This window comes from Bufo gargarizans, chromosome 1 (genome assembly GCF_014858855.1).
Source record: "Bufo gargarizans isolate SCDJY-AF-19 chromosome 1, ASM1485885v1, whole genome shotgun sequence".
Classification (NCBI taxonomy): domain Eukaryota; kingdom Metazoa; phylum Chordata; class Amphibia; order Anura; family Bufonidae; genus Bufo; species Bufo gargarizans.
This window is the reverse complement of record NC_058080.1, coordinates 664,154,529-664,181,916: the sequence shown is the minus strand read 5'-3', so window position 1 is coordinate 664,181,916 and position 27,388 is coordinate 664,154,529. Positions and strand designations below refer to the sequence as shown.

Below are 27,388 nucleotides of genomic sequence, written 5' to 3'. Positions count from 1 at the left end.
ATTGTCCTTCGTCACAATTTGTTGATAGAAGGTGGGACAGTTTGTGTCCTTGTTCACAGTTTACTGACATAAGATATATCCCAATTAACTCTCCAAGTCCAGGTTTGTGGGAATAAAACATCTATCCCTATTCTGTCCCTGGATTTCACCCTGCCTACAGGCAGAGAACCCTACCCGTTTGGTTGCCCTTTCGGGGCGGGTGCTCTGCCTGTAGGCAGGGTGAGATCAAGGGACAGAGTAGGGATAGATCTTTTATTCCCACAAATCTGGACTTGGAGAGTTAATTGGGACATATCTTATGTCAGTAAACCGTGAACAAGAAGGACACAAACTGTCCTACTTTCTATCAACCATTTGTGACTAAGGACAATACTTTAGTTTTTTTGGTTTAATACTCCTGATGATTATCCAATATTAGTTTTTTTGTTTGTTTTTAGGTAGATACAAAACTTCATTCACTTTGCTGGCACTATAATACACTGCAGATTTGCCGTCTGGAAAACCGTTTTGAAAAACTGTAGACTAGCTCTTATTCTCCTCCTCCACATTTTGATGATAAAAGGTTTATTGTGTGTAGGGGCCTAAAGCTGGCCATATACAGTAGATATATGACAGCTGAACCTGCTGATTTCTGTGGGATCAGCTGACCATATATCAGCCTCCTGCCTCTCTCCTAACAGCATGCCTGCATGTATATGGAAGGATGTTTTTTAGACACTTATGTCATGTATTTGTCCTCCTTAATCCTTATTGTGAGTTCAGCGAGGTGAGTGTAATCTCTCCACAACAGTCAGTCATGGCCAATATTAATCATGTTACTGTGTGAACTTTGGCACACGTATTTTTTTTTTTTGAGGTGTGTTTTTTTTCCTTGGACACATAATGTGACTCAAAAAGTTAAATATTAGACAATAAGCCTACGATAAAATAGGAAAAATCACCTAGCTTTCAACAACTGCTGTACTTAGTCAAGGGCAAGAGATTCTTCATATAGTCCCTCATTATTTAATCTTCACCTTCATGCCAATGTTGACTATTTGTCTACTGAAGATGTTTAAGATCTTTCCCTCATGCTAAACTTCCCCTAAAGTATCAAAGTTCCCCCATTTTTGCGTTGGTGTAATTTGCAACAAATGTGCCAAATGTTTAATATATTTGGTGCATCTTTTTTTTTAACATTAAAATTATTTTATTTTCGAGGGGCCATAAAAAGCAAATAAAATAAATGCAACTTTACACAAGTTCAGGGATGATCTTTTTACATAAACATGTAAGACATAACCACCTGCGAGACAAAAAAATATTCCAATGGCGTTATCTGAAACTCATGGTGAACAGCATTACTTAGTTTAGTAACTGCACGTTTACTCGTGGTTGAGGGAATCCAAGCTGTATTCACAAGTGAGAACAGTGGCTGTGGATCTTGAATGTACAATAAGAAATCTGGCTATTGAAGAGAAGTTAATTTGAGGATGGAGAGTTCTTCAGATTAAACAAGGTCACTCCTTAGAAGGCTCCATCACAGTCGTTCTCTGTTGATAAATAGCAGTCTCCAGATTGCATGGATTCTTGGTCTAAATACATATCATGGCTGGTCTCCTCAACTGGCACTGGACTCATACAGTTATCTGAAACTCGCTCCTCCCTCTTCTCGCTGCGATCATCTTGGTCTCTATCCCATTTGTGTTCCCTGTCCCGGTCTCTATCTCTGTCCCTTCTGTGATCTCTGTCTCTATTCCGGTCGTTATCTCTATCTCTGTCTCTATGACTGCATCTCCTGTTGTCTCAATCACGGTCTCAATCCCTGTCCTTTTCTCTGTCCCTGTCACGATCCCTAATCTTCTCTCAATACCATCCAAGCCTGTATCATCTGTTTGTAAATCTTCAGCAGTAACCTCTGCAGCTTCTTGAGAATCCCCTTCAACACGTTCTTCTTTCTTCTCACTGTCACGATCTCTATCTCGTTTCCGGTCCCTACTACGACTCCTACGCTTGGGGTCTCTGCCCTTATCCTTGTCTTTATCCTTATCCCTACTCTTTTCTCTGCTAGGTTTGCTTTCATCCTTTTCACGGCTGCGGGACCTCCTCCAACGTTTCCATGGAACGACTTCTACGTCTCTCACGATCTTTATTGCGGTCCCGGCTTCTGTCTCGACGGTCTCTTTCCCTTTCTCTGTTACGATCCCTCTCATCATATCTAGACGTATCTTCTCTGCCTGAGTGATGTATGTTGACATCTTCTCCCCCACGTCTGGTGCCGCCAAGACCACCACCAAGCCTGCGTGGGCGCCAGTCTTTCACAGTACGTCCTCTCTCAACATCAACCAAAACACGCCTGCCATCAATTTTATTCCCATCTGCATGTTTGTACGCCGGGTGCATGTCTCGTTCATGCTCATACTTGATAAAGGCATATCCACGGGGCTTTCCTGATCGTTTGTTGTAAACCATGTGAATCCGTTTGATTGGTCCATATACTTCAAACTCTCTTTGCCGAGTCCTCTTCTGCTGCGGCGTCTGGCTGCACATCAACTGAATCCCCCCAGCTCCCCAGGGGCTATTCCACATCCCGGATACAACAGTGTCACGCTGTCTTTCAGGACGTCCTCAAGCAGGCCAGGAAGGTGTGTGGCCATTTCAGGCGTTCCTACGCGGCCATGGCGCACTTTTCAGACATTCAATGCCGAAACAACTTGCCAGTGAGGCGCTTGATTTGCGACAGCCCGAGACGTTGGAATTCAAACACTCCTAATGTCCGACCGCCAGCTCCAACAAGGAAAAGCCGTCAACGAGTATTTGTATGACCGGGGTGCTAGGACAGCCTCGGCGGAGCTGGGAATTTTTTTGCCACATTACTGAACGCTCATGCGCAATGCATGTAGGCTCATGCGTCCTTTTGAGGAGGTGACAAACCTAGTCAGTCACACCGAAGGCACCATCAGCGACCTCATCCCATTTGTTTTCTTCCTGGAGCATGCCCTGCGAAGAGTGCTGGATCAGGCTGTAGATGAGCATGAAGAGGAAGAGTTGTGGTCACCATCACCACCAGAAACTTGTCATAATCGCTTGCCGGACCTGCGGCAACGCTGGAAGAGGAGTATGAGGAAGAGGAGTCAGAGGAGGAAGACCAAGGAGTCAGAGGAGGAGGAAGACCAACCACAGCAGGCATCCCAGGGTGCTCGTTGTTGTCATCCATCTGGGACCCGTGGTCTTGTACGTGGCTGGGGGGGGGGGGGGAAGAACAGACCGTCAATTACATCAGTGAGAACGAGGAACGGGAAATGAGTAGCTCGGCATCTAACCTTGTACAAATGGGGTCTTTCATGCTGTCATGTCTGTTGAGGGACCCTCGTATAAAAAGGATGAAGGAGAACGACCTGTACTGGGTGGCCACGCTACTAGACCCCCGGTATAAGCAGAAAGTGGCGTAAATGTTACCAAATTACCGGAAGTCGGAAAGGATGTAGCAGTTCAAAACCAAACTAAAAAATATGCTTTACACAGCTTATAAGGGGGATGACACAGCACAACGGGAATCTAACAGGGGAAGAGGTGAGAGTAATCCTCCTCCTACCACGACCACGGCGGCAAGGACAGGACGCTTTACAGATGTGTTGTTGATGGAGGACATGCAGAGCTTTTTCAGTCCTACACATCGCCACAGCCCTTCGGGATCCAGCCTTAGAGAACGGCTCGACCGACAGGTAGCAGACTACCTCGCCTTAACTGCAGATATCGATACTCTGAGGAGCGATGAACCCCTTGACTACTGGGTGTGCAGGCTTGACCTGTGGCCTGAACTATCCCAGTTTGCGATAGAACTTCTGGCCTGCCCCGCTTCAAGTGTCCTGTCAGAAAGGACCTTCAGTGCAGCAGGAGGCATTGTCACTGACAAAAGAAGTCGCCTCGGTCAAAAAAGTGTTGATTACCTCACCTTCATTAAGATGAATGAGGCATGGATCCCGAAGGGACTGACAGTGTGGGATACGTTTAACTAACAAAAGGCCTGATGACATGCCTTGGCCTCAAAATGGTCCCCACGCTGCTGTATTTAATGTCTGCATACCGGATGACTTTCGTGAATTCTCTGCCACCAACTAGGGTTCAAGCCGCAATGTTTTAGTCACCTTTCTGCCTGGAAAACATCAATTTTTCCAGCCGCTGCAGCTACAGCAGCAATACCTAATTTTTCAGGCATGTGTACATGCCTAATTTTTCTGGCCTCTAGTGCTGGACTGTGGCTGCAAAAACAAAGCAAAAAAAAAAAAGGCACATACATGTGTCAATTCCCCTTCGTGATCGGTACCTTGTTGTGGTGAAGGGGCTTGATTTTTTTATTAGAAATAATGCAATTTAAAAAAAAATCATCAATTCCAATACAAAGCAAGTACAGAGCTCAGAACAAAATTATTTCAGGATGTTGTTAATTCGACAATGATTAATCAATTCGACACGTCCCTGGACAGGGGACGTAACAGGGATTAAACTGATGAGAATAGAACTACAGAAAATACCACTCATATCGGGTGTGACAGTAAATTGCACGGCGCAGACGCAGTGACCGTGGCATGGATTCAAACAAAGGGGAGGGAGCCAGCGTTTTTTTTTTTAACCATCTCCCCGTTCGAAAGATCAATTTAATAAATGGACCCCAGATTGGGGATGTCACGTAACAGGGATTAAACTAATGAGAATAGTACTACAGAAAATACCACTCATATCGGGTGTGACAGTAAATTGCACGGCGCAGACACAGTGACCGTGGCGTGAATTCAAACAAAGGGGAGGGAGCCAGCGTTTTTTTTTTAACCATCTCCCCGTTCGAAAAATCTATTCAATTCACCTTTCGGGGACCCTTGGTGTTGTACGTGGCTGGGTGGAGGAAGAAACCTTCAATGACATCAACGGGACATGGCTAGCTTGGAATCCAACCTTGTGCAAATGGGAAGTTTGCGGTTGGGCAAATGGACTGTTTGCGGTTGTTTGCAGTGCATTAAAAGGGGAGTTTGGTCTGTCAATGTCTGTGAAGTGGGCGCAACCCTTACACTACCTGATCGATACAACATCATACCTGATCGTATACACACACTGCATGTTTTAAACCACGTTGTTCAAAAAAATGTATGCTATTTATGGATTAAAATCCAACTCTGCGTCAACTATGTAATTTTCCATGGGAGTTTTGCCGGCATGCCACAGTCCAGGTGTTAGTCCCCTTGAAACAACTTTTCCATCACTACTGTGGCTAGAAAGAGTCCCTGTGGGTTTTAAAATTCGCCTGCCTATTGAAGTCAATGGCGGTTCGCCCATTCGCGGACATTTGCAGAAATTTGCGTTCGCCGTCCGCGAATGGAAAATTTTATGTTCGCGTCATCTCTAGTGGTGGGGCATCTCTGGAGTCCTCAAATTCTCTAATATAATGAGCTATTCCACAGTATGGATGGTTGTGGTGCTTTTCATGAGGTAGTTTCCTCAACGGTGGCATATATGGAATTGGATCTCTGGGAGCAAACAATGCAAGCAAGTTCGGGGGCAAAAACTGTTTCATTTTGAAAACAGAGGCGCTGTCCGCTGTGCAGTCACTACAGCTCCGCTCTCCTCAGCTTTTTCCCGCTCTCCTCTTCAGTCTGGCAGTACTGCTAGGCCGCACGGCGTGTGCATAGGCCTCAAGACCATTTGGTGCATGTATAAGTTACCTAGCTGTCTGGAGATGTTACTCCACTTTGTATACCACCCCTATTACTGAGGGAAGATTGGGACAATTTTAGTGACTTTTTAATCAGTTGCAGTTGGCTTTAATCAGATTCATGGGCTAACCACAGCTACTTACCACCCACTAAATTAGAGTAATGTAAAAATGAAAAATGTTGCTAAATACTCACAATACCTTCACTAGAAATTACCTTTATTATGTGTTGGTGGATTGATTCTTGTTCAACATGTGTCATATTTGCCCAGATGCATCTCAGACCACTCCCTGCTATAGCTAGTTATTGATTTTGGCCCACAGGGAAGTTGTTTCCAATGGCGCCTTTCTGGTGTATTCAAAGGAATCACGTGGGAGGTGGGAGCAGGAGGTTAAAATAGCACTGTTTGCTGATGGCATCATCTTATTTCTGGACGACCCCCCTCACCCATATCCCTAAAATATTGGCCTCCTTGGCTCACTTTGGCGAATATTCAGGTTATAGAGTTAATCTTTCTAACTGTGAGATTTGAAGGTACACACAAGAAGAGGCAACTTATTACACAAAACATATGGCATAGCACCCCCTGAATATCATATACTTAGGAATAAAAATAGGACATCACCCCTCATCTCTATACACCCTAAATTATAGACCCTTGTTAGAGAGGATATTTGTGGATTTGCGAAGATGGGCCCAACTCCTACTCACCCTAATAGAAAGATGTCATCTGGTCAAAATGTCCTGCTTCTCTCGACTTCTCTACGCCCCCCCCCCCAAACAATTTTGATGCTGTTAAAACATGATGCTGGAGCTCTAAACTCAAACTTCATATCATTTATTTGGGCAGGAAAAAGACCTAGAATCTGATGAGGCCCAAAATGGAGGGGGGAGTTAATTTCGCCAACATAAGAGGGTATAACCTAGCATGTTTTCTACGTCACATCCTGGACTGGAAGAGAAATACAGGTTTCTACTCTAATCTTTTCTTAGAGAAGAGCATGGCCAGTCCATGGGATCTCATGGCTCTAACAAATACTCGACTTGCTAGTCTCCCCTCCCAGGTGAAAAAGTTGATCCTTCTTAGAGACACTTTAATTACATGGAAGGAGACACGCAAGTTAGGCAACCTTTCATTTCAATGCTCCAAGCACCTCCCTTTATTGGGGTCACCTGAGTTCAAGGAGGGAATAACAAGTTGACTATACAATAGCTGGAAGAGTGGGAGACCTGATACAGGAGCAGAAGGCCAGATGGTTAACATTAGAGGAGTTATGCAATAAATATGATGACTTTCAGGGATCACAACACCTTGCTTACCAGCAAATCAAGCACTATTGTATGACAAAACTGAAAGATATCGCTAGGGAAGCTCCTTCAAACGATTTTGACAGACTCCTAACATCCAAAAACAGACATTCCATATCTGACATTTACTCTTTCCTGAGGCCTAAACTAACAAAACTGAACTGAACAGAACGGAATGCTCCAAACTGCATTCTGTTCCATTTTGTTGCGTTCCCAGACCTGAGAGCAAACCGCAACATGTTGTATTTTGCTTTCCGTCCTGGGGATGCGGAGCAAAATGGATCCGTCATGGCCCCAATGCAAGTCAATGGGGACGGATCCGTTTTCTCTGGCACAATAGAAAACAGATCCGTCATACACCATTGAAAGTCAATGGGGGACGGATCAGTTTTCTATATATATTTTTCACGTGCGTGCGGACTCAGGGGTAGGGAGATCTGATGGAACATTTTGCGCTAGAAAATCTACCTACCCCTAAGGGCGCACGCGCGGTGTACAGTTTCACGCATGCGCAAGTCCTTCTCCCGCGGCGCTGCAATGATTTTTTGCTAACCTAGTGGATGTGCGCTTGCGCAGCTCCGCACACACCCTCCTCCAGCTGATTCCTGTGCGGCTGCGTCACTTCTGGTATAGAGTTTTCGCAAGGCGCCGCACAGACCTGTGAGTTACAAGAAGGAGCGCCGGCTGGCCACAGCACATGTAAGTATGCTGCTGACTAACTGACCATGGCAGCCAGACAGGACTTCAATAGCGTCCTGCCATGGTAACTGATCGGAGCCCCAGCATTACACTGCTGGGACCAGGGGCGTACATAGAAATCATTGGGCCCCATAGCAAGAATCTGAATTGGGCCCCTTAACCCCGCCCACTACCTTGGCCCATCCCACCTCCTGCCCTGGCTCCTCCCCTGCCACACCCCCATTTGCCAATAAAGAAATGTATACATGACCTACTGAGGACTCCAGCATAACGCAAACCGGACGGATCCGTTATGCAGGCCCTAGACTTCTATTATGACAGAATGAATAATGGAATGCCTATAAAGCTGCCTATAAAGGCATTCAGTTATGCATTCCGTCATGGAATTGCATTATGGTCCATGGTAACGGAATCCATAATGCAATTCACTATTTACCACCAAACGAAGCGTGAACGAATTTTAAAATATGAAATTTGCTCATCTCTAATTATGAACAGACTGGGGACGACTAATGCTGGCCGTTTTATTTGTGTTTTTGAGGTGACAGGTTCCCTTTAACAGCAAGCAGAGTTCATGGGGGGGCGAGGGGGGGGCACATTTCTGAGTCCTCTATGAGCCTACAGTACTGCCCACCCCCACAGGAACTCTGCTTGCTGCTGCCCTCAGAAAGTCCTATACATGAAGTTCTGGAACTGGAACGTTTTATACACAGTCTCTATTAGCACTAGCGTAATTAGAAATGACTGGGCCCCACAGGAAATTTTTGAATTGCCCCCCTCCCAGCTGTCCGGCACCTCTGACCAGCAGAGACACTTGACTTCCCTAATACAGTCCAATTATCGTCCAATAGACAAGTCATGGAAATATAGAAAGTATACTGTACTAACCAGAAGACCTTTATTCTTACCTTTACTGTCAAAATAGCATACTACACAGTATACATATATTTCCATGACTTGTCTTTTGGACGATAATTAGAATTTGGACTGTATTAGGGAAGAAGTCAAGTGTCTCTGCCGGTCAGAGGTGCCAAACAGCTGGGGGGGCCCGTTCAAAAATTTACTGTGGGGCCCACTGCCCAGTCATTTCTAGTTACGCCAGTGCTAGGAGACTGTTATTAGTACAGACTGTTATTAGTACACTACAGACATTTTTTTTCATTAATGATCCCGGTTGTAAAGATAGTCCTACTGTGTGGACGACGGCTGGCAGTGGCACAGGTCCGGACTGGCTGTGAGATGATGGTTTTGGGTGGCACTGGCGTCTGTCGCGGCCGGGCAGCACAACTCACTGTAAAGTTCTTCCATGCTGGGTGCGCGCCTGCTGCCTGCACTGGCTGGGCCAATCAGCAGCAGGATCTTAACACACTGCTAATGCTGATTGGCCCAGTATGTGAAGCATGCAGGCGCAGCAGACGCACGAGCCGAGGGAGCGCGGCTGGGTCCTAGGGAGCGCACAGTGAGTCAATGAGAAGTCAGACCGGGGGGGGGGGGGGCGTGTATTATCAGCAGCGCTGGGAGACAATTATAAGTGTGCAAACCGCCTCTGAGCCGGCCCTGCAGTGAGCGCAGTTGCAGGGGGCGGGGCCTTCCGAGCGCTCCGGGCCCCCCGGTGCCGCGGGCCCCATAGCAGTGGCGTACCCTGCCTCTATTGGCGGTACGCCAACTGCCGCTGCCACCAATGATGGGGGGGGGGGGGGCGCACTGCCCACCAATGATTTTAATACTAGGGAGGGCACACTGCCCACCAACGATTTTAATACTGGGGAAGGGGGGGGGCACACTGCCCACCAATGATTTTTTTTAATACTGGGGAATGAGGGTCACACTGCCCACCAATGATTTTAATACCGGGGAGGGCGCAGTGCCCACCAATGACTTATATACCGAGGAGGGTGCACTGGGGGCTGATGGAGAGGCACTGGGGGGATGGTGGAGAGGCTACTGGGGCCTGCTATGAGGCTACTGGGGCCTGCTATGAGGCATGGGGCTCTTATCTGGAGGTCTGATTGGGGGTCATTCATATGGGGGTCTGAGCTGAGGTGTATCCTGAGGTCTTATTAACATTGGGGATCTTATTGGGGCTGTTAGCTGAGGTCTGATTAACATTAGGGGTTTGATTGGTGGTGTGGCGGTCACGTACGCTACACACAGGGGGAGGATAGTGACCACTGCACTCCACCCTCACCCCTGGCCCTGCCTACTTGCCTCGCAAGTTCTAATGACAGGGGACAACTAGACGGCAGTCCCTAACTTAGGATACATGCTGGGAAGACAGACAAGACAAATAACGGAATGTAAACGGACCGGGTCAGAACCAAGAGAGCTACGCAGTACAAAGGGTTAAGCAAAGAATGGTCAGGAGAAGCCGGGGTAAAATACCAGGAGAGTAGAGAAGTACCAGAGGAGTCCGCAAAGAGTAGTCAGGTGGGAGCCGAGGTCACAATACCAAGACGGATGCACAGTACAGGAGGAGCAGGCAAAAGATCGTCAGGGAACAGGATCAGGTGAGTATTCAGTAGTCCAACAAATAGCCAGGAACCTAGAATTAACCTGTGGCCAGCAGGCTGCCTGTATTTATAGTGGGTTCTGAGGGTCATGTGACGTGGCCAGCGTCACATGACCGACAGACAGAAAAATCGAGCACCGAGTGATCAGCTCGACGCTCAAGGCAGACCTAGGAGCAGGGAGCCTCCCAGCTAGCAAAGCTGCCCTGGGAACGAGGCCAGACACAGATCCTCACTCCCAAAGCTAAGCAGCAGGTCTGCGGCTGATGGGAGACAGAGTGTGCCTTCGGCGCCCCGTGACAGGTGGTCTGCCCTGAGGTGTAATGAAAAATAGGCCTCACAGTCTCCCACACTCCTTCTGCCCAGCCAAGCCTGCCAGCACCCCTGAGTCTTCAGAACTGTAAGTAAATTATATATATATAAGGGGAGCTTATAATATGAAAGAGATGAATAACGCCTGAACAGACATATAGCGCAAATTCCAGTTTTTGTTTACGTTGCACACACTGTATTACAGATACACACTGTATTACACATACAGCCAATGCATTCCAAAGTGGGACAAAAAATAAAGTCCCCCCCCCAAATTTTTTTTAAAAGTTTCAAGTAAAATAAAAAAGTATTTTCCCCCAAATAAAGTAATTTATATATTTTTTTAATAGTGAAAAAAAGAAAAGTAGACATATTAGGTATCGCCGCATCCATATCGACCGGCTCTATAAACATATCGAATGACCTAACCCCTCAGATGAACACCGTAAAAAATTAAAAAAAATAAACTCTGCTAAATAAACAATTTTTTGGGCACCTTACATCACTAAAAGTACAACACCAAGCGATCAAAAAGGTGTATGCCCGCCAAAATAGTACCAATCTAACCATCACCTTATCATGTAAAAAATTAGCCCCTACCGAAAACAATCGCTCAAAAAATAAAAAAACATATATATTTTTTTAAATGCTATTATTGTGTAAAACTTAAGTAAATAAAAAAAAGTATACATATTAGGTATCGTCGCGTCTGTAAGAACCTGCTCTATAAAAATATCACATGACCTAATCCCTCAGGTAAACACCGTAATTTTTTTTTAATACAAACGGTGTAAAAAAAGCAATTTTTTTTACCTTACATCACAAAAAGTGCAATAGCAAGCAATCAAAAAGTCATATGCAGCTCAAAATAGTGCCAATCAATCTGTCATCTCATCCCACAAAAATGGTACCCTACCTAAGATAATCGCCCAAAACCTGAAAAAACTATGGCTCCCAGATTATGGAGACACTAAAACATGATTTTATTTTTTGTTTAAAAAATGATATTATTGTATAAAACTTAAATAAATAATAAAAGTACACATATTAGGTGTTGCCATGTCGTTACGACCAGCTCTATAAAAATACCACATGACCTAACCCCTTAGGCGAACACCATAAAAAAATGAAAATAAAAACTGTGCAAAAAAATTGCATTTTTTGTCACCTTACATCAGAAAAAGTGTAATAGTAAGCGATCAAAAAGTCATACGCACCCCAAAATAGTGCCAATCAAACCGTCATCTCATCCCGCAAAAATCAAACCCTACCTAAGATAATTGCCCAAAAAATGAAATCATTGTGTAAAACTTACATAAATAAATAAAAAAAGTAGACATATTAGGCATCACCGTGTCCGTAATAAGCTGCTCTATAAAAATATCACATGACCTAACCTCTCAGGTGAATACCATAAAAAAAAAAGTGTAAAAAAAGCTATTTTTTGGTCACCTTACATCACAAAAAGTGTAATAGCAAAACGTCCTAGCACCCTATAATAGTACCAATCAAGTCGTCATCTTATCCCAAAAAAATGAGCCCCTACACAAGACAGTCACCCAAAAAATACATAAAACTACGGCTTTCATAATATGGAGACATTAAAAAATATTTATTTTTAAAAAATGCTTTGTTATGTAAAACTGAAACAAACAACCAAAAAAATGTGTCATATTTGGTATTGTCACATCCGTGACAACCTGTTCTATAAAAATACCACATGATCTAACCTGTCATATAAATGTTGTAAATAACAAAAAATAAAAAAAAGGTGCCAAAACAGCTATTTCTTGTTACCTTGCCTCACAAAAAGTGTAATATAGAGCAACCAAAAATCATACGTACCCTAAAATAGTACCAACAAAACTGCCACCTTATCCCGTAGTTTCCAAAATGGGGTCATTTTTTTGAAGTTTCTACTCTAGGGGTGCATTAGGGGGGCTTCAAATGGGACATGGTGTCAAAAAAACAGTCCAGCAAAATCTACCTTCCAAAAACCGTATGGCGTTCCTTTCCTTCTGCGCAATGCCGTGTGCCCGTACAGCAGTTTACGACCACATAAGGGGTGTTTCTGTAAAGTGCAGACTCAGGGCCATAAATAATGAGTTTTGTTTGGCTGTTAACCCTTGTTTTGTAACTGGAGAAAATGGATTCAAATGGGAAATCTGCCAAAAAAGTTAAATTTTATCTCTATTTTTCCATTAATTCTTGAGGAACACCTAAAGAGTTAACAAAGTTTGTAAAATCAGTTTTGAATACCTTGAGGGGTGTAGTTTGTAAAATGGGGTCATTTTAGGGTGGTTTATTTTATGTAAGCCTCACAAAGTGACTTCAGACCTGAACTGGTCCTAACAAAAGTGGGTTTTCGAAATTTTCTGAAAAATTTCAGGATTTGCTTCTAAACTTCTAAGCCTTCTAACATCCCCAGAAAATAAAATGGCATTCACAAAATGATCCAAACATGAAGTAGACATATGGGGAATGTAAAGTAATAACTATTTTTGGAGGTATTACTATCTATTATAAAAGTAGAGAAAAGTACATTTGGAAATGTTCAAATTTTTCAAAATTTTGGGTAAATTTTTTTTAATAAAAATACATTTTTGGGCCTAAATTTTACCACTGTCATGAAGTACAATACGTGACGAGAAAACAATCTCAGAATGGCCTGGATAAGTAAAAGCGTTTTAAAGTTATCACCACATAAAGTGACATGTCAGATTTGCAAAAAATGGCCTGGTCCTTAAGGTGAAAAATGGAAGGGTCCTGAAGGGGTTAATTTACAGAGCATAGCCACAATTTTGAAGATATTCGTGTTTTTTTTTTTATTGTGAATCAAACAACAAATAGGACAAAATAACAGAAAAAGTCAATGTGCATAAATATTCATCGCCTAAAGTCAATACTTTGTAGAGCCACCTTTTGCAGTAATCACAGCTGTAATAATTCTTTAGGTGAGTGTATATCTTTAGCACATTCGCAGTGTAACGTGTGTGCTGAAAAATGTATGTGACGAACAGTGACATTTTTCAATAGACGGTGTCCGCTTCTGACAGTGACATTAGCTGCGCCACATCTCCTGTGTAACGTGTGCGCATCCCAAAAATATTTGTGACATCCAGTGTACTTTTTCTGTAGATGGTGTCCGCTGCGGACAGAGACATTAGCTGCACCACATCTCCTATGTAAAGTGTGCGCATCTAAAAAATATCTGTGACATAAAGTGTACTTTTTCAATAGATGGTGTGCGCTTCTGACAGTGACATTACCAGTGCCACATCTGCAGTGTAACGTGTGCACTGAAAAAATTTATCTGTGACATCCAGTGTACTTTTTCCGTAGACTGTGTCAGCTGTGGACAGTGACATTAGCTGCGCCACATCTCCAGTGTATAGTGTTATCATCCCAAAAATATCTGTGACATCCAGTGTACTTTTTCCGTAGACGGTGTCTGCTGCGGACAATGACATTAGCTGCGCCACATCTCCTGTGTAAAGTGTGCGCATCCAAAAAATATCTGTGACATACAGTGTACTTTTTCAATAGACAGTGTCCACTTCTGCAGTGTAACGTGTGCGCTGAAAAAATTTATCTGTGACATACAGTGTACTTTTTTCGCAGACACTGTGGACAGTGACATTACCGGTGGTACCTCTCCTGTATAACGTTTCCTCATCCCAAATACCTGTGACATTCGCTGTAATTTTTTATTAGCCACTGGGGACAGCATTGACATTATCTGCAGGATATCTCCTGTGTGACGTTTCCACATCCCAAATACCTTTTTAAATTTGTTTGAGCATACCCTTCCAAATCTTACGCTACTGTACCTGTGACAGATTTTCAAGCATATATAAAATTTATTATGAAGAAGGCGAGCAGTAAGGGACGGGGCAGAGGCCCTGGGCATGGTGAAACGGTGCCTGCTGCCAGAGCACAAGAAAAACAATCATCCACGATACCTAACTTCATGTCCCAGTTTACTGGGTGGCACAGGACACCACTCTTGAAATGCCACCAGGTGGTCAGTTGGATTGCAGCAGATAATGCTTCCAGTCGCTTAAGCACCACCCTGTCTTCCACCAAATCCAGTCTCAGTAGCCAAGAGTCTGCTCAACACAATCCTCACCCTGATCCTCCTTCCTCCCACCATGGAGAGTCTGGGCAAACAAGTGATCCCACACTCGGATATTCCGAGGAGCTCTTTTCAGGTCCATTCCTTGATTTGGCCGTCTCGCCAAGCGCGCTTGAAGAGGGGCAGATCTTGTGCCTTGATTCCCAAACTCTTGAGCATCCACAGTCACAGGAAGATGACGGTGGGGAACGGCAATTACTGTTTAATGAGGTGGATGATGATAAAACACAGTTGACAATAAGTCAACGGCAATTACTGTCTCAAGAGGCTGATGAAGAGGATGAGACACACTTGTCAATCACTGAGGTTGTGGTTTAGGTCAACAAGTCAGGAGGATGAGCAGAGTGAGGAAGTGGAAGAGGATATGGTGGACTATGAAGTTGTTCTAGTTCTGATCAATGGTCAGGTAGGTAGGTACACTGCTCCAAATTAGATATATAGATACGTGCATGCACGGATCTAGAGAAATAACACTGACACTCTATATAAGGTCAAAGCATAACTCTAATTTATTAGGTTGAGTGCCTTACCAAAATGAGTCGGGGTGTGAACACTAGCAACCTCACCACCACCAGCATGATCAGCCACATGGCATCCAAGCACCGTAATAACGCCTAGGTCCACAATCAGTGTCTGTGGGACACACCACTGTCTCCTCTTCCCCTGTCTTACATGCTGGCCAATCCCCTGTCAAAGTCGCAGGCCCAGATGCCTCACGCCCTGTACCTGAACCTTCGCAAGCACCATCAGCGACCACATCCAGTTCCATGTCCCAGTGCAGCGTACAAATGTCTTTACCCCAGGCATTTGAACGCAAGCGCAAATACCCAGGCACCCACCCACAGGCCATAGCACTAAATGCGCAACTTTCAAAATGACTGGCCCTGGAAATGTTGCCATTTAGGCTTGTGGACACGGAGACCTTCCGCAGCCTGATGTCGGCGGCCGTCCCGCGTTACGCAGTCCCCAGCCGCCACTATTTTTCAAGGTGTGCCATGCTCGCCTTACGCCAACATGTGTCCTGTAACATCACACGTGCCCTGACCAACCCAGTTACTGGGAAGGTCCACTTAACCACAGACACATGGACATGTGCATCCGGCTGGGGACGCTACATTTCCCTGACGGCACACTGGGTGAACGTTGTGGAGGCCGGGAGCGAATCCTACCCTGGGATGGCATAGGTGCTACCGACGCCAAGGATTATGGGCCCTATGTTGATCAGGGTTTCTGCCAGCACCTATGTTAGTGGCTCCAACTCCCACTTCTCCTCCTCCGCCTCCTCCTCAACTTCCACCTCTGAATTATCCTCGTGCAGCACCAGTCAGCCATCAGTCGGTAGCTGGAATCAGTGTAGCACTGGAGTGGGGAAACGGCAACAGACCGTGCTAAAGTGGATATGCTTAGGGGACAAACAGCACACCGCCGCAGAGCTGTGGCAGGGGATAAGAGACCAGACTTAGCTGTGACTCTCGCCACTCAACCTAGAACCAGGCATGGTTGTGTCTGATAATGGCCATAACTTGGTGGCTTTAGAACTCGGCTAGCTCACACATATTCCATGCCTAGTCCACGTCTTAAACTTAGTGGTTCAGCGGTTTCGCAAAATCTACCCCAATTTGCCTGAGCTACTGGTGAAGGTGCGCCGCGTGTGGACACATTTCCGCAAGTCATGGACAGCTTCCGCCGGTTTGTCAATGCTACATCAGCGCTGGAAATTGCCAGCTCACCATTGTTGTGCGACGTGAGCATGCGCTGGAACTCGACGTTCCACATGTTTGCCAGGCTTTGTGAGCAACAGAGGGCAGTTGTGGAATACCAGCTGCAACAATGTCATCGCCTTTCCAGTCAACCTCCGCTATTCACAAGCGACGAGTGGGCATGGATGTCTTACCTCTGTGAGATTTTAAGAAACTTTGAGGAATCAACACAGTCTGTGAGTGGCGATAACGTTATTAGCGTAACCATCTCACTTCTGTGTCTACTCAAACGCTCGCTGCTCACAATTAAGGACGACGCTTTTCATGTGGAAGAGGTGAAAATGGGGGAAGACATTACACAGGGTGATAGCCAGACCACCCTCAGTTCGTCTTCTCAGTGCGAATTGGACGATGAAGAGGAGGAGGACCAGAAGACGGTTGCCTCCGCTATAGAGGGTGGTACCCATGGAAGTTTAATTCCATCTGTTCTGCGTGGGTGGGCAGAAGAGGAGGAAGAGGATGAGGAGATTGAGAGTCATCCTCCTGATGACAACAGCGAAGTCTTGCCTGTTGGTACTCTGGCACACATGGCTGACTTCATGTTAGGATGCCTTTCCAGTGACGCTCGCGTTATACGCATTTTAGACAACACGGATTACTGGTTGTTCACCCTTCTCGACCCCCGCTACAAGGAGAACTTCTCATCTTTTATTTCTCTAGTGGAGAGGATGAGAAAAACGGTGCAATACCAGAAGGTCCTTGTTGAAAAATTGCTCCAAAAATTTCCATCTGACAACGCTGGCAGCAGAGCCCGTAGTTCCTTCGACAACCGAGGAGGGGAGATGAGGGGAACACACAGCAGTTCCAACAGAGGCAGGGCAACACTCTCCAAGGCCTCGGACAGTTTCATGACACCCCGCCAGCACCCTCACCCTGATGCGCAGCCTACTGTCACAAGGAAGGAAAAATTTTGGAAGATGGAGAAGGAGTACATAGCAGACCGTGTCAGCATCATCAATGATCCCTCAGTGCCTTACAACTACTGGGTGTCCAAGCTGTACACGTGGCACAAACTGGCGCTCTACGCCTTGGAGGTGCTGGCCTACCCTGCCACCAGAGTTTTGTCTGAGCGGGTATTTAGTGCTGCTGGTGGCATTATAATAACAGATAAGCATATCCGCCTGTCAACTGAAAATGCTGACAGGTTGACTCTTATAAAAATGAACAAGGCCTGGATTGACCATGACTTCTCGACTCCACCAGAGGAAAGCTGATGAACATAAAGGCACTTTAAATGTGTTGTTTATAATGTACTGAATACACAGTATTCCCATGCACCCCTTCCACCACAAACAAGGGTATATGGTTGAATCCTCCTTTTCTCATCCTCCTTCTCCTCTTCCATCATATCAACATGCTTATTCGTTGCATATAATGCCCTTGTATATATGCCCTTGCATATAGTGTTTTACAGGGTCAGCTCACCTGCAGACCCTTGCATATAATTTTTTAGAGGGTCAGCTCACCAGCAGACCCTCACCTACAATCTTTTACAGGGTCAGCTCACCTGCAGGCCCTCGCATATAATTTTTTAGAGGGTCAGCTCACTTGCAGGCTCTCGCATATAATGTTTCACAGGGTCAGCTCACCTGGAGGCCCTCGCATATAATTTTCTAGAGGGTCAGCTCACCAGCAGGCCATCAATCATAATTTTTCAAGGGTGTATGATGCCCTCCTTTATATGTAATAAAGGGTGTATTGGAGTGCCGATTCCTTGTAATTTTTGGCAGCCCTTTCACCTAGTGCATAGGCTTTATAAGTGTAGGAGTCCCAATACTTGAACAATTGTACCACAATGTGAATGAGGCCCTCCTTTATGTGATATACAGGTTGTATCGGAGTACCTCTTCCTTGTAATTTTTGGCAGCACTTGCACTTTATATACAAGTAAATATACAATTTACAGGAAAGAATGTTTCCTAACAAATTTTCTTCTAAAATCGATTTTAGCTTTGGTTTTGAGCGTATTATTGTCAGCCTGTTAAAGTGGTGTACTACTCGGACAACATCATTCCCAGCAACGACCTGAGAGTCCAAGATGTATCTAGACATCCTCCCGATGCTGGTTCCGAACCATTTCAGTGGTGTTTTCATCAATTTCTGACCTTTTCATGTGAACCAGACACCCTCCCCTCTTCAGAGCAGGGGGTGCCTGGTTTAATGCTCGGTTTCTCCTATTGACTTCTTCCATTGTGAGGTGTTCAGCCCGAGCACTTTGGTGCTCAATCAACACTAATAAGTATATGAATCCCAGAAAACCCCTTAAAGGGGGTGTCTCATCTCATTGTTACTAGGGCAAGATGAGACAAAGTTCTGACCCCCCCCCCCCCCCCCCCGGCCGGGAAACAGCAGAGTGCTCCGACACTCTGCTGTTCCAGTAGCTCCCATTGCCATGCATGAGAGCTACTAAAATAGTGTAGGGAGACAAGCTATACTGTTTCTGAGTTAGGGAGACAGTATAGCTTGTTGTGCTACGCTGTTTCTGTAGCTCTCATGTACGGCAATGGGAGCTACTGAAACAGCAGAGTACTGGAGATCTCTGCCGGCTGGGGAGTGGTCGGAACTGTGTCTCATCTCACCTTAGTAACAGCAAGATGAGGTAGTAAACCCTTTAAAGGGTTTGGCTTAGGGTCCATTCACATGACTGTGTGTGTTTTGCGGATCTCCGAATCCGCAGATCAGCAAAACACGGACATCGCCGGCACTTAATAGAAAATGCCTAATCTTGTCCGCAATTGCAGACAAGAATAGGACATGTTCTATTTTTTTCAGGAACAGAATTGCGGACCCGGAAGTGCACATCCTGCAGCCCCATAGAAATGAATGGGTCCGCAATTGCGTTCCGCAAAATGCGGACCAGAATTGCGGACGTGTGAATGGACCCTTAGGGTGGGTTCACTTCACATTTTTGCCATCCATTTAACGTATATGTTGGGGTAAAAAGGATACAAACACGTAGTACACCACGCTTTTCCATTAACATCCATCAGAGGCATCTATTAACATATACTTTTTTTGTATACGCTAAATGAATGGCAAAAATGTGATGTGAACCCAGCCTTTGCTGACAGAACTCATCTGAGATGCTGTGAGTTTCTACTCAGCTGTCCGTCTACAACTGATTGTTGAGGTTATATTTAAATGCAATGTAATAAACAAAGATTTCCTTCACACCAAAAACCTGCTTCTAAGTGAAGAAACAAACAAACAGGAAAATCAACTTTCAAAAGGAAATCTCTGTCTATACAACAGTGGCATGCATTTACTGAAAAATAACAGACAGACTTCATGAAAACTTTTTTTAAGAAACAACTTTGCTGTATTTAACCAAACCAAAGTAAAACAAACTGTCAAACTTTGTTGTGACTCACCAATCAAATTCCTTAGATGATTTACAAGCAATGACGACTATGGAAGAAATACCTGAAAATATGTTTTACTTCCTAAAAATAGTCATCTCCATGAATGGACTGAAAATATATTGCGGCAGGTTGCTTGTCGCATTGCAGCACCATTGACAAACATTACATGCATGACGCATCTCAACTTAGCTGTACCCTTATACAATATGGCCCACGAATAGGTAGCCGCCTCCAATATCTACAAATCAAACTGCCTAATAGTAAATCTGTCTTAGTTGCCCATAGCAACCAATTAGAGCTCAGCTGTCAGTTTTTACAGGGCTCTGAAAAAATGAAATCTGAGCTGTGATTGGTTACTATAGCAACTAAAACAAATTTACTATTAGGCAGTTTGATTTGTAGATATTGGAGGCGGCTACTTTTTTGTGGGCCACCCTGTATTTAAGCCGGAAGGATCATTGTAACGAGAGCAATGAGCAAGTGGAAGAGAACAAAAAACACAGTTATACAATTGTCCCAAATGGATATTATGGGAAAGAGGGGGAAGGCCTGAAAGTATACTCTAAGGTTACACCAGCACAGGACATATCTGCCATGGTTTATAACGTGCAGTGATATTTGGTGCCAGTAAATGACATCTGAACCCCACACTATGCACAATTACATACATCTCATTCACTTCCTAGCAGTGAATATTGCAGCAGGTTATCTCCTGCAAATTCTGCAGTATGTAAGCCACTGAAGGTACGTGGACGTAATGAAAGGGTACCTGCACACAATGCGGATTATGTAACACAGCAGCGTAGTACATGGTGGCCCAAGTCACATAGTCGTTAATCCAACCTTAATAAAATAAACACACAGACACATTCTATGTGGAAATAAATGGCCGTGATGTTTATTAAGGATAACCTTATAATAAATAAATCAATTACCATAATAAATAAATTACCATAATAAATAATAATTAGCATAACTTAATTAATTAAAATGCATCCCATATAAAATCATCAATTAAACTTCCATCAAACCATAACTACCAGTCCACCCAGCATTAGCTGGGCGACAAACTCCCACACGCCACCCCCCCCAAAACACTGCAGCCATTGCTTAATCATGTTCATGAGACCATTGTTAAAGATATCCAGACCTAATCTGATAGATGCACATTGTCAGTTCTGTATAAACCAACTGTAAAACCCTCTAGATCAGTATGACGGTAAGATAATCCACCAAGTAATGGCATGAATTTGAACATTGCTCGATTGACTCTCCTCCTAATTCTGTCAAGAAAAAAGCCCTTACCAATCTAGGACTAATTTCCGAGAAGATTAAAAATGAATTTGGAAATATGCAGCGCAAGATCTCTACATCTCGTTTCATTTCAAATAACAAATCCAAGGTATTTATTTTTCCTATGCCGCTGACCCCTACTTGAAGTATTAAAACATCTGGTGAGGGTTGTGGGGATTCGGTCTGGTAGGCAGGGTAAGCGGACGCAAAACAGAGGCAATTTTTTTTTTGTAAAACAAAAATTCAGTGTTTATTCACACACAAGGCAAAAACAAACCCTTTGTTCAACACTGATGGGGTGAACACTCGCCAGACAATGTACTCGTGACAGGGCATCCGCGTTTCCCTGTAACCAGCCTGCCCTGTGTTCCACAGTAAATTTAAAGTTCTGTAGAGACAGGAACCATCGGGTGACCCGGGCATTTCTGTCTTTGGCTTGGCTCATCCACCTGAGAGGGGAGTGGTCGGTCACCGAGCGGAATTTTCTCCCCAACAAATAATAGCAGAGAGACTCGAGTGCCCACTTGATAGCGAGGCACTCTCTCTCCACTATACTGTACCTGGTCTCGGCTGGGGTGAGCTTATGGCTGAGGAAGACAATGGGATGCTCCTCCCCGTTGACTTCCTGGGACAGTACAGCACCTCGGCCCACCTCAGAGGCATCCGTCTGTACTATAAATTCTCACTTGAAGTCGGGCATCACCAAAACCGGGGACCCACACAGGGCCGACTTCAAAGTGGAGAATGCCTCTTCCGCCTGATCATCCCAGTGACCCATCACGGACTTATGTCCCCTCAAAAGTCCTGTCAATTGCGTGGCTATCATAGCAAAGGAACAAATTTACTTGCCTAGAGGTGACAGGTCGGGGCCAATTCCGTATCGCCTCTATTTTGTTTACTTGGGGGTTTGATGACTCCGCGCCAATGACATACCCTAGGTATTTAGTCTCTTCTAACCCTATTTCACACTTTTTTGGGTTAGCAGTCAAGCCAGCCTTCCTAAGGGAGTCCACCACAGCCTGTACCTTAGGTAGATGACTTTCGGTACTGTGTCGGTACTGTGGATAATGATATTGTCCAGGTACGCCAAAATGTACCGATGATGTGGACAGAGTACAATGTCCATTAGCCTTTGAAACGTGGCAGGAGCACCATGTAGACCAGGCATCCTCAAACTGCGGCCCTCCAGCTGTTGTAAAACTACAACTCCCACAATGCCCTGCTGTAGGCTGATACCTGTAGGCTGTTTGGGCATGCTGGGAGTTGTAGTTTTGCAACAGCTGGAGGGCCACAGTTTAAGGATGCCTGATGTAGACCAAAGGGTAATACCTTATTCTGATACAGCCCCTCGTGTGATGAAAGCCGTTTTCTCCTGTGCAGTCTCTGTCAAGGGTACCTGCCAGTACCCTTTTGTGAGGTCCAAAACAGAGAAATACTGGGCTTGGCCTCACTTCTCAATAAACTCATCCACTCGGGGCATGGGATATGCGTCAAACTTGGAAACCTCATTAAGTGTCACGGCGGGGAGTGGGGGAAACCCCCCACCGCGCGGTGTCAAAGGGTAAAAGGGGATTAGCCTGGCCAAAAGGAGTAATAAGGGAGCAGGCCACCTCGTACAGCATCCCTAATCCTCTCCCTGACTCCTCACCGTATGAGCAGACCCCGATGGTAGGACGACTCATACTCTGGATTCCTAGAGACCCTAAGTCGCCCCTGGTAATCCCTCACCAAGGAGCAGGGAAGAGACGACCTGTTCATCCCAGGAATGGAGGAAGAGGAGTCTCTATCTGAGGCCAGGCTGCAAGGAGAAGGGAACACATACAGCATAAGGAGATGGCAGGTAAGCAAAACCAATAACACACTTACCTGCCACAGACACACTGACTGGAACCCGTGCACTAGTGCTGCTGTCCACACCAACATTAAAGGACACAGCACACACCACAAATCACACAGGAACCCAGGACACCATAGCTGCAATAACATGAGACAGGGGAATGTCTAGTAATCATTCTGGACACCAAACACCACTAGACATGTAACACCAAACTAGACATACAAACACCCTGAACATAGCCCACTCCATACAAATAGGGACAGGAAGGGAAGGAGACACCAGGATAACATTGATGGCCACAAGGGTGGCCCTCACTGGACAGATGGAACAACCAGACAAGAAGCTTAACTCCAGCACATACCAAGGCTGGAGTACAACTGACTCCTGACCTAAAGCCACAGGTATAAGAAGCACAAGTGACCATACCCAGCAAGGTAGTTAACCCTTACATCACCAGACAGGGGAAGAAAGCCACTTAAAGGGGAAGTGCACACACAAGCATACAAAACCACATTACCACCGGCAACAGCATGCGTGGCACCCATGTCACGGCAATCACCCAGAAGGCCGAGACACTGCCACCGCATGTGTAGTGTCCCACTAGGTAGGAGTGGGCACTACACAAGGGTCAATTGGGTCACGTGTTACTCCTACTCCTAAGGGACAGTGGCATTATATTTAAGTATGCATCTTAAGGTATTTTCTATATGCTTTTATGTGTAATTGTTCCCCTGTGACATGTATAGCAGGCCTATTGGGGTGTAGTGTAGCATCCTAGACACTAGAGGGAGATAGAGAGCCCCTAGTAGAAATGTTCAGGCCCAGACAGGGAGGAGTGAGTCTGTAGTCAGGAGTCTGTGGAGACAGAAGTGAGAAGGCACCAGCCAGAGGAGGGCCTCCTCCTGACATGCAGCTAGATAGTCCAGGCTTCTAGTTGCTACCAGGAGGCTAGTGGAAGGATCCTAGCCTGCCTGCAGTTCATGAGCCTATGTTAGCTCAGAAGAATCAACCCCAGTAGAAGAGATGTGCCTCCTGGGAGAAACCTGCAGTACCCTCAAGCCAAGCAGCGCCAGTGTATCCAGCTAAACGCAAGTAAGCTGAAGGGCAGAAGGATTACAAATATAGTGCAAGGATAAATACGGGAGGAAGATTATTTGCCAAGGATAAAAGCTAGCATTTAGGCATCCGGACCTTGGAATAGAAACCAGACAGGAGTTCTTAGGAACAGTGTACTCTAGATCCGAGGAAAAGGTACAGCCTGGTCTGAGTGTGTATATTATTGTTGCCCTCCGAGTATCTTGCCAAGATTATACCTGCCAGTATTGAATTAAGCCTGCTTGTGAAGCATTGTATAAAGTTGGACTGTTCCAAGTAAAGCAAAGTTTGGTTCACCATACCATCTGTGTACCTCACTTATTACAACTAGAAAATCGGTGTGCCACCGTTACAGGCACTGGCGTCACAATCCTTAAAGGGACCTTGCCCCAGGCACTCAAAACACCTGCAACATCCAGGGCACCTCATCCACCATCAGGCCTGGTCCCTACATACAGAGTGTGCCCCAGAGGAACTTTGTGTCAGCCTCTCCTTCACTGCCACATGCCTGCCCAGGGTTCTCCTACAAACAGTGAGTAACCCTCGATTGCCCATAACCGCGACCTCCCTTCGCAATACCCTGCAGGTCTGGCGTGCTGCACATGCTCTCACAGCAACACGTTGCCGCAGGCAACCTCAAGTGTGGCAAGAGTGTCACAGCGCAAAGCAAAGGCCGTGACATTATGTTTGCGGAAGTTATTACAGAATCGTAACGTCCCGTACGGCTTGGGTATTAAGACTATCGGTCTACCAAGATGTGTTGGTGCCCCCTAGCGGACTTCGGTACTGGGCCTATGAGATCCATAGCGATCCGCACAAATGGAACTTCAATAATCGGGAGAGGGACCAGGGGACTATGGAAATGTGGCTGGGGGCTGGTTATCTGGCAGGTTGGGCAAGACTTGCAATACTCTTCCACTTTTCTGAACACACTGGGCCAGAAAACCGCTGTAGAATCTGGTCCTGCGTTTTCTACTGGCCCAGGTGTCCCCCAAGAACATGTTGGTGAGCTAACTCCAACACGAGCTTGCGATACGCCTTGGGCACCACCAATTGTTCAATATGCTCACCCTGTAGTTGACAAAACTGGGAAACATAGATTCAGCCCTCGGTTGTTGCGGCTCACCCTCAACTACTACCACATTTTCCCAGGCCCGAGATAGAGTAGGGTCCTGGTGCTGTGCTGTACCAAAATTGTCTCCAGAGACATTGAGGTCTGCCAACCCGCCGGCAAATCCTCCATGTCTTCCACCATTACATTCAGTTGGGTTGGCTCCCCCCCTTACACCACAGTGGCGGCCACCCCTACTGCTGGCCCTTCGCCTCAGGTTCCCAGGGTTCCGGTTTCCCCCATGAGCAAGGCCATTCTGTTGGGGATACTCCTGCCCCATGCGTATCGGTGACTCTCGCCTCGGGCCACAGTGACGGGAAACCGGGGAAGTCTCTCCCAATTATTAGCTCATAAAGTAACTTTGTGGCGACGGCCAACTCATGAGTCCACCTGCCGGCCACCGTGGAAAGAGACACCAGGGAGGTGGGATAGTCCTTTAAGATTCCATGGATGCACACAACGCCAAGTTTTCGGCCAGTATACTTGGCGGGCCGCACCAGGGCAGCTGTTACCAAGGACACCAGGCTCCCTGAGTCCAGCAGTGCCACCGCCAGGGTATCTCCCACTTGCACCTGGCACAGGTGACTATTGTCTCGGGGGTACCAGTTGCACACAGCCTCCTGGCATACATTGAGGGGCGGTAGCCATAGTTCCCCCGATGGGGACAGTCGGCTCTTATGTGACCAGGCTCTTGACACCGCCAACAGACCATCGGAGCTGGGTCTGTAGGGAGTATATTCTGAGCGGGTTTTGCTGGCCTGGTCGAGGGTGGAGATTTCAGGGGTTTAACTGGCCCCTCCCCCAAAAGACCCCCCTGTAGATTTCTGGTGGCCTCATAGCGCTTTACCAGGTCGACCATCTCTAGGGCATTACCAGGGGACACCTGGCCGATCCAGTGCTGGAGAGGGTACGGCAAAGCCCTCCAGAACACATCAGCCAACAGATGGTCCAGCATAGCAGTGGGACTCGGAACGTCAGGCTGCAGCCATTTATGCAACCGGTGTAGCAGATCATAATACTGCGGTCTGGCGGGTTCAGCCGGGTTAAATTCCCACTGATGGGCCCTCTGGGCCCAGACCAATACTTTCCCCCCAGTCTTACCAGAATCTCACCCTTTACGGTCGGGTTCTCGGCCGCTCGATCATCTGGTAGGTCGGAAAAAAAAACAGCTGGGTCTCGGGGTAACGTCTTCCTCACGGCCACCTTTTGAATACCGCCAGATAGGTCTCGACATCGTCCGTGGGGGTTGTGGCGAAACCAACCTCGCCACTGGGTTTTGGAGAGGGCTGTTTAAAAGCCTCTTGCCTCAGGATTATGGCCCATAGTAACTTTAAAGGAGAAAACAGACCGGCCGCACAGCTTAAATCTGTCTGTAGAATTGTATTTTATGTTATTATGCGTTCGGTTAAATTGTATGTTATGTGAGGGCACCCAGATAGCTAATATTATTGTATTCGTGTATTCTGAGTGCCATTCACCTAATGATATGCACTCAGACTTGAGCTATCTGGGGATATGTAAAATGTCTGTGTTTGCTGTGGGGGTGTGCCATTGTGTGTTTAAATGGTGATGTCTGTCCTGTTGTCTCCACATTTGTATTGGTGACCTCCCTTTGTCCTGAGAGATAATTGGATTGCCCTCAGTTGTCTCCCAGGCGGAGAGGAGGAAACCATGATGCGTTGTGGGGATATGTTGTATCTGTTCTGTGTCGCAGTCTCCCTTCTGGTCCTCTAGGGGGCGGGAACGATTGGTTGCTGTACTTGCATTGTGTGTGTTGTAAGATATTGATTGGTTGGATTTCAAAGCCCTGTGGGCAGTACTATGTTTGTTTTTTATGAATAAAAGAGTCTGTATCTGAAGTACAGTCAGAGCACTGCTTGACCCTCAACACGGAGCCTTGTCTCGTTATTGGGGGATTCCCTGTATGCTGTTGGAGACTGATTGCCAGGAGTGTAAGCTGATTGGATGCTTTTCCTGTTCGTCTGCCAGCAGCTATTTGTGAGGTTCCAGTTTGGTGTGCTATTTTGCATCCAGTTCGGGAGGTTGGTGTTCTGCAGTAGCTGTGCCTGTCTCTCAGAAAGGGGCATATTGCCTAAACGGATTTTAACCCCTTGTCTGCTGAAACGGTCCGTTACAGGGGTCATCTTAGGGATTGCCGCACGGACAGCTTTCCGGGCATCGTGGACGTTCTGGGACCCTCCTGCCGCTTGTAACGCCATCACATTATGTAGTTGCAGCTGGTTGGTTTCCTGCTGCTGCTTGTTAGCCTCCCGCTGCTCCAT

The 27,388-nt window shown here is 46.0% G+C and overlaps 1 pseudogene; it reads right to left on the bottom strand.

Moving 5' to 3' along the window:
* Positions 1-1,506: 1,506 nt before the first annotated feature.
* On the bottom strand, positions 1,507-27,388 carry LOC122929402 (annotated as a pseudogene).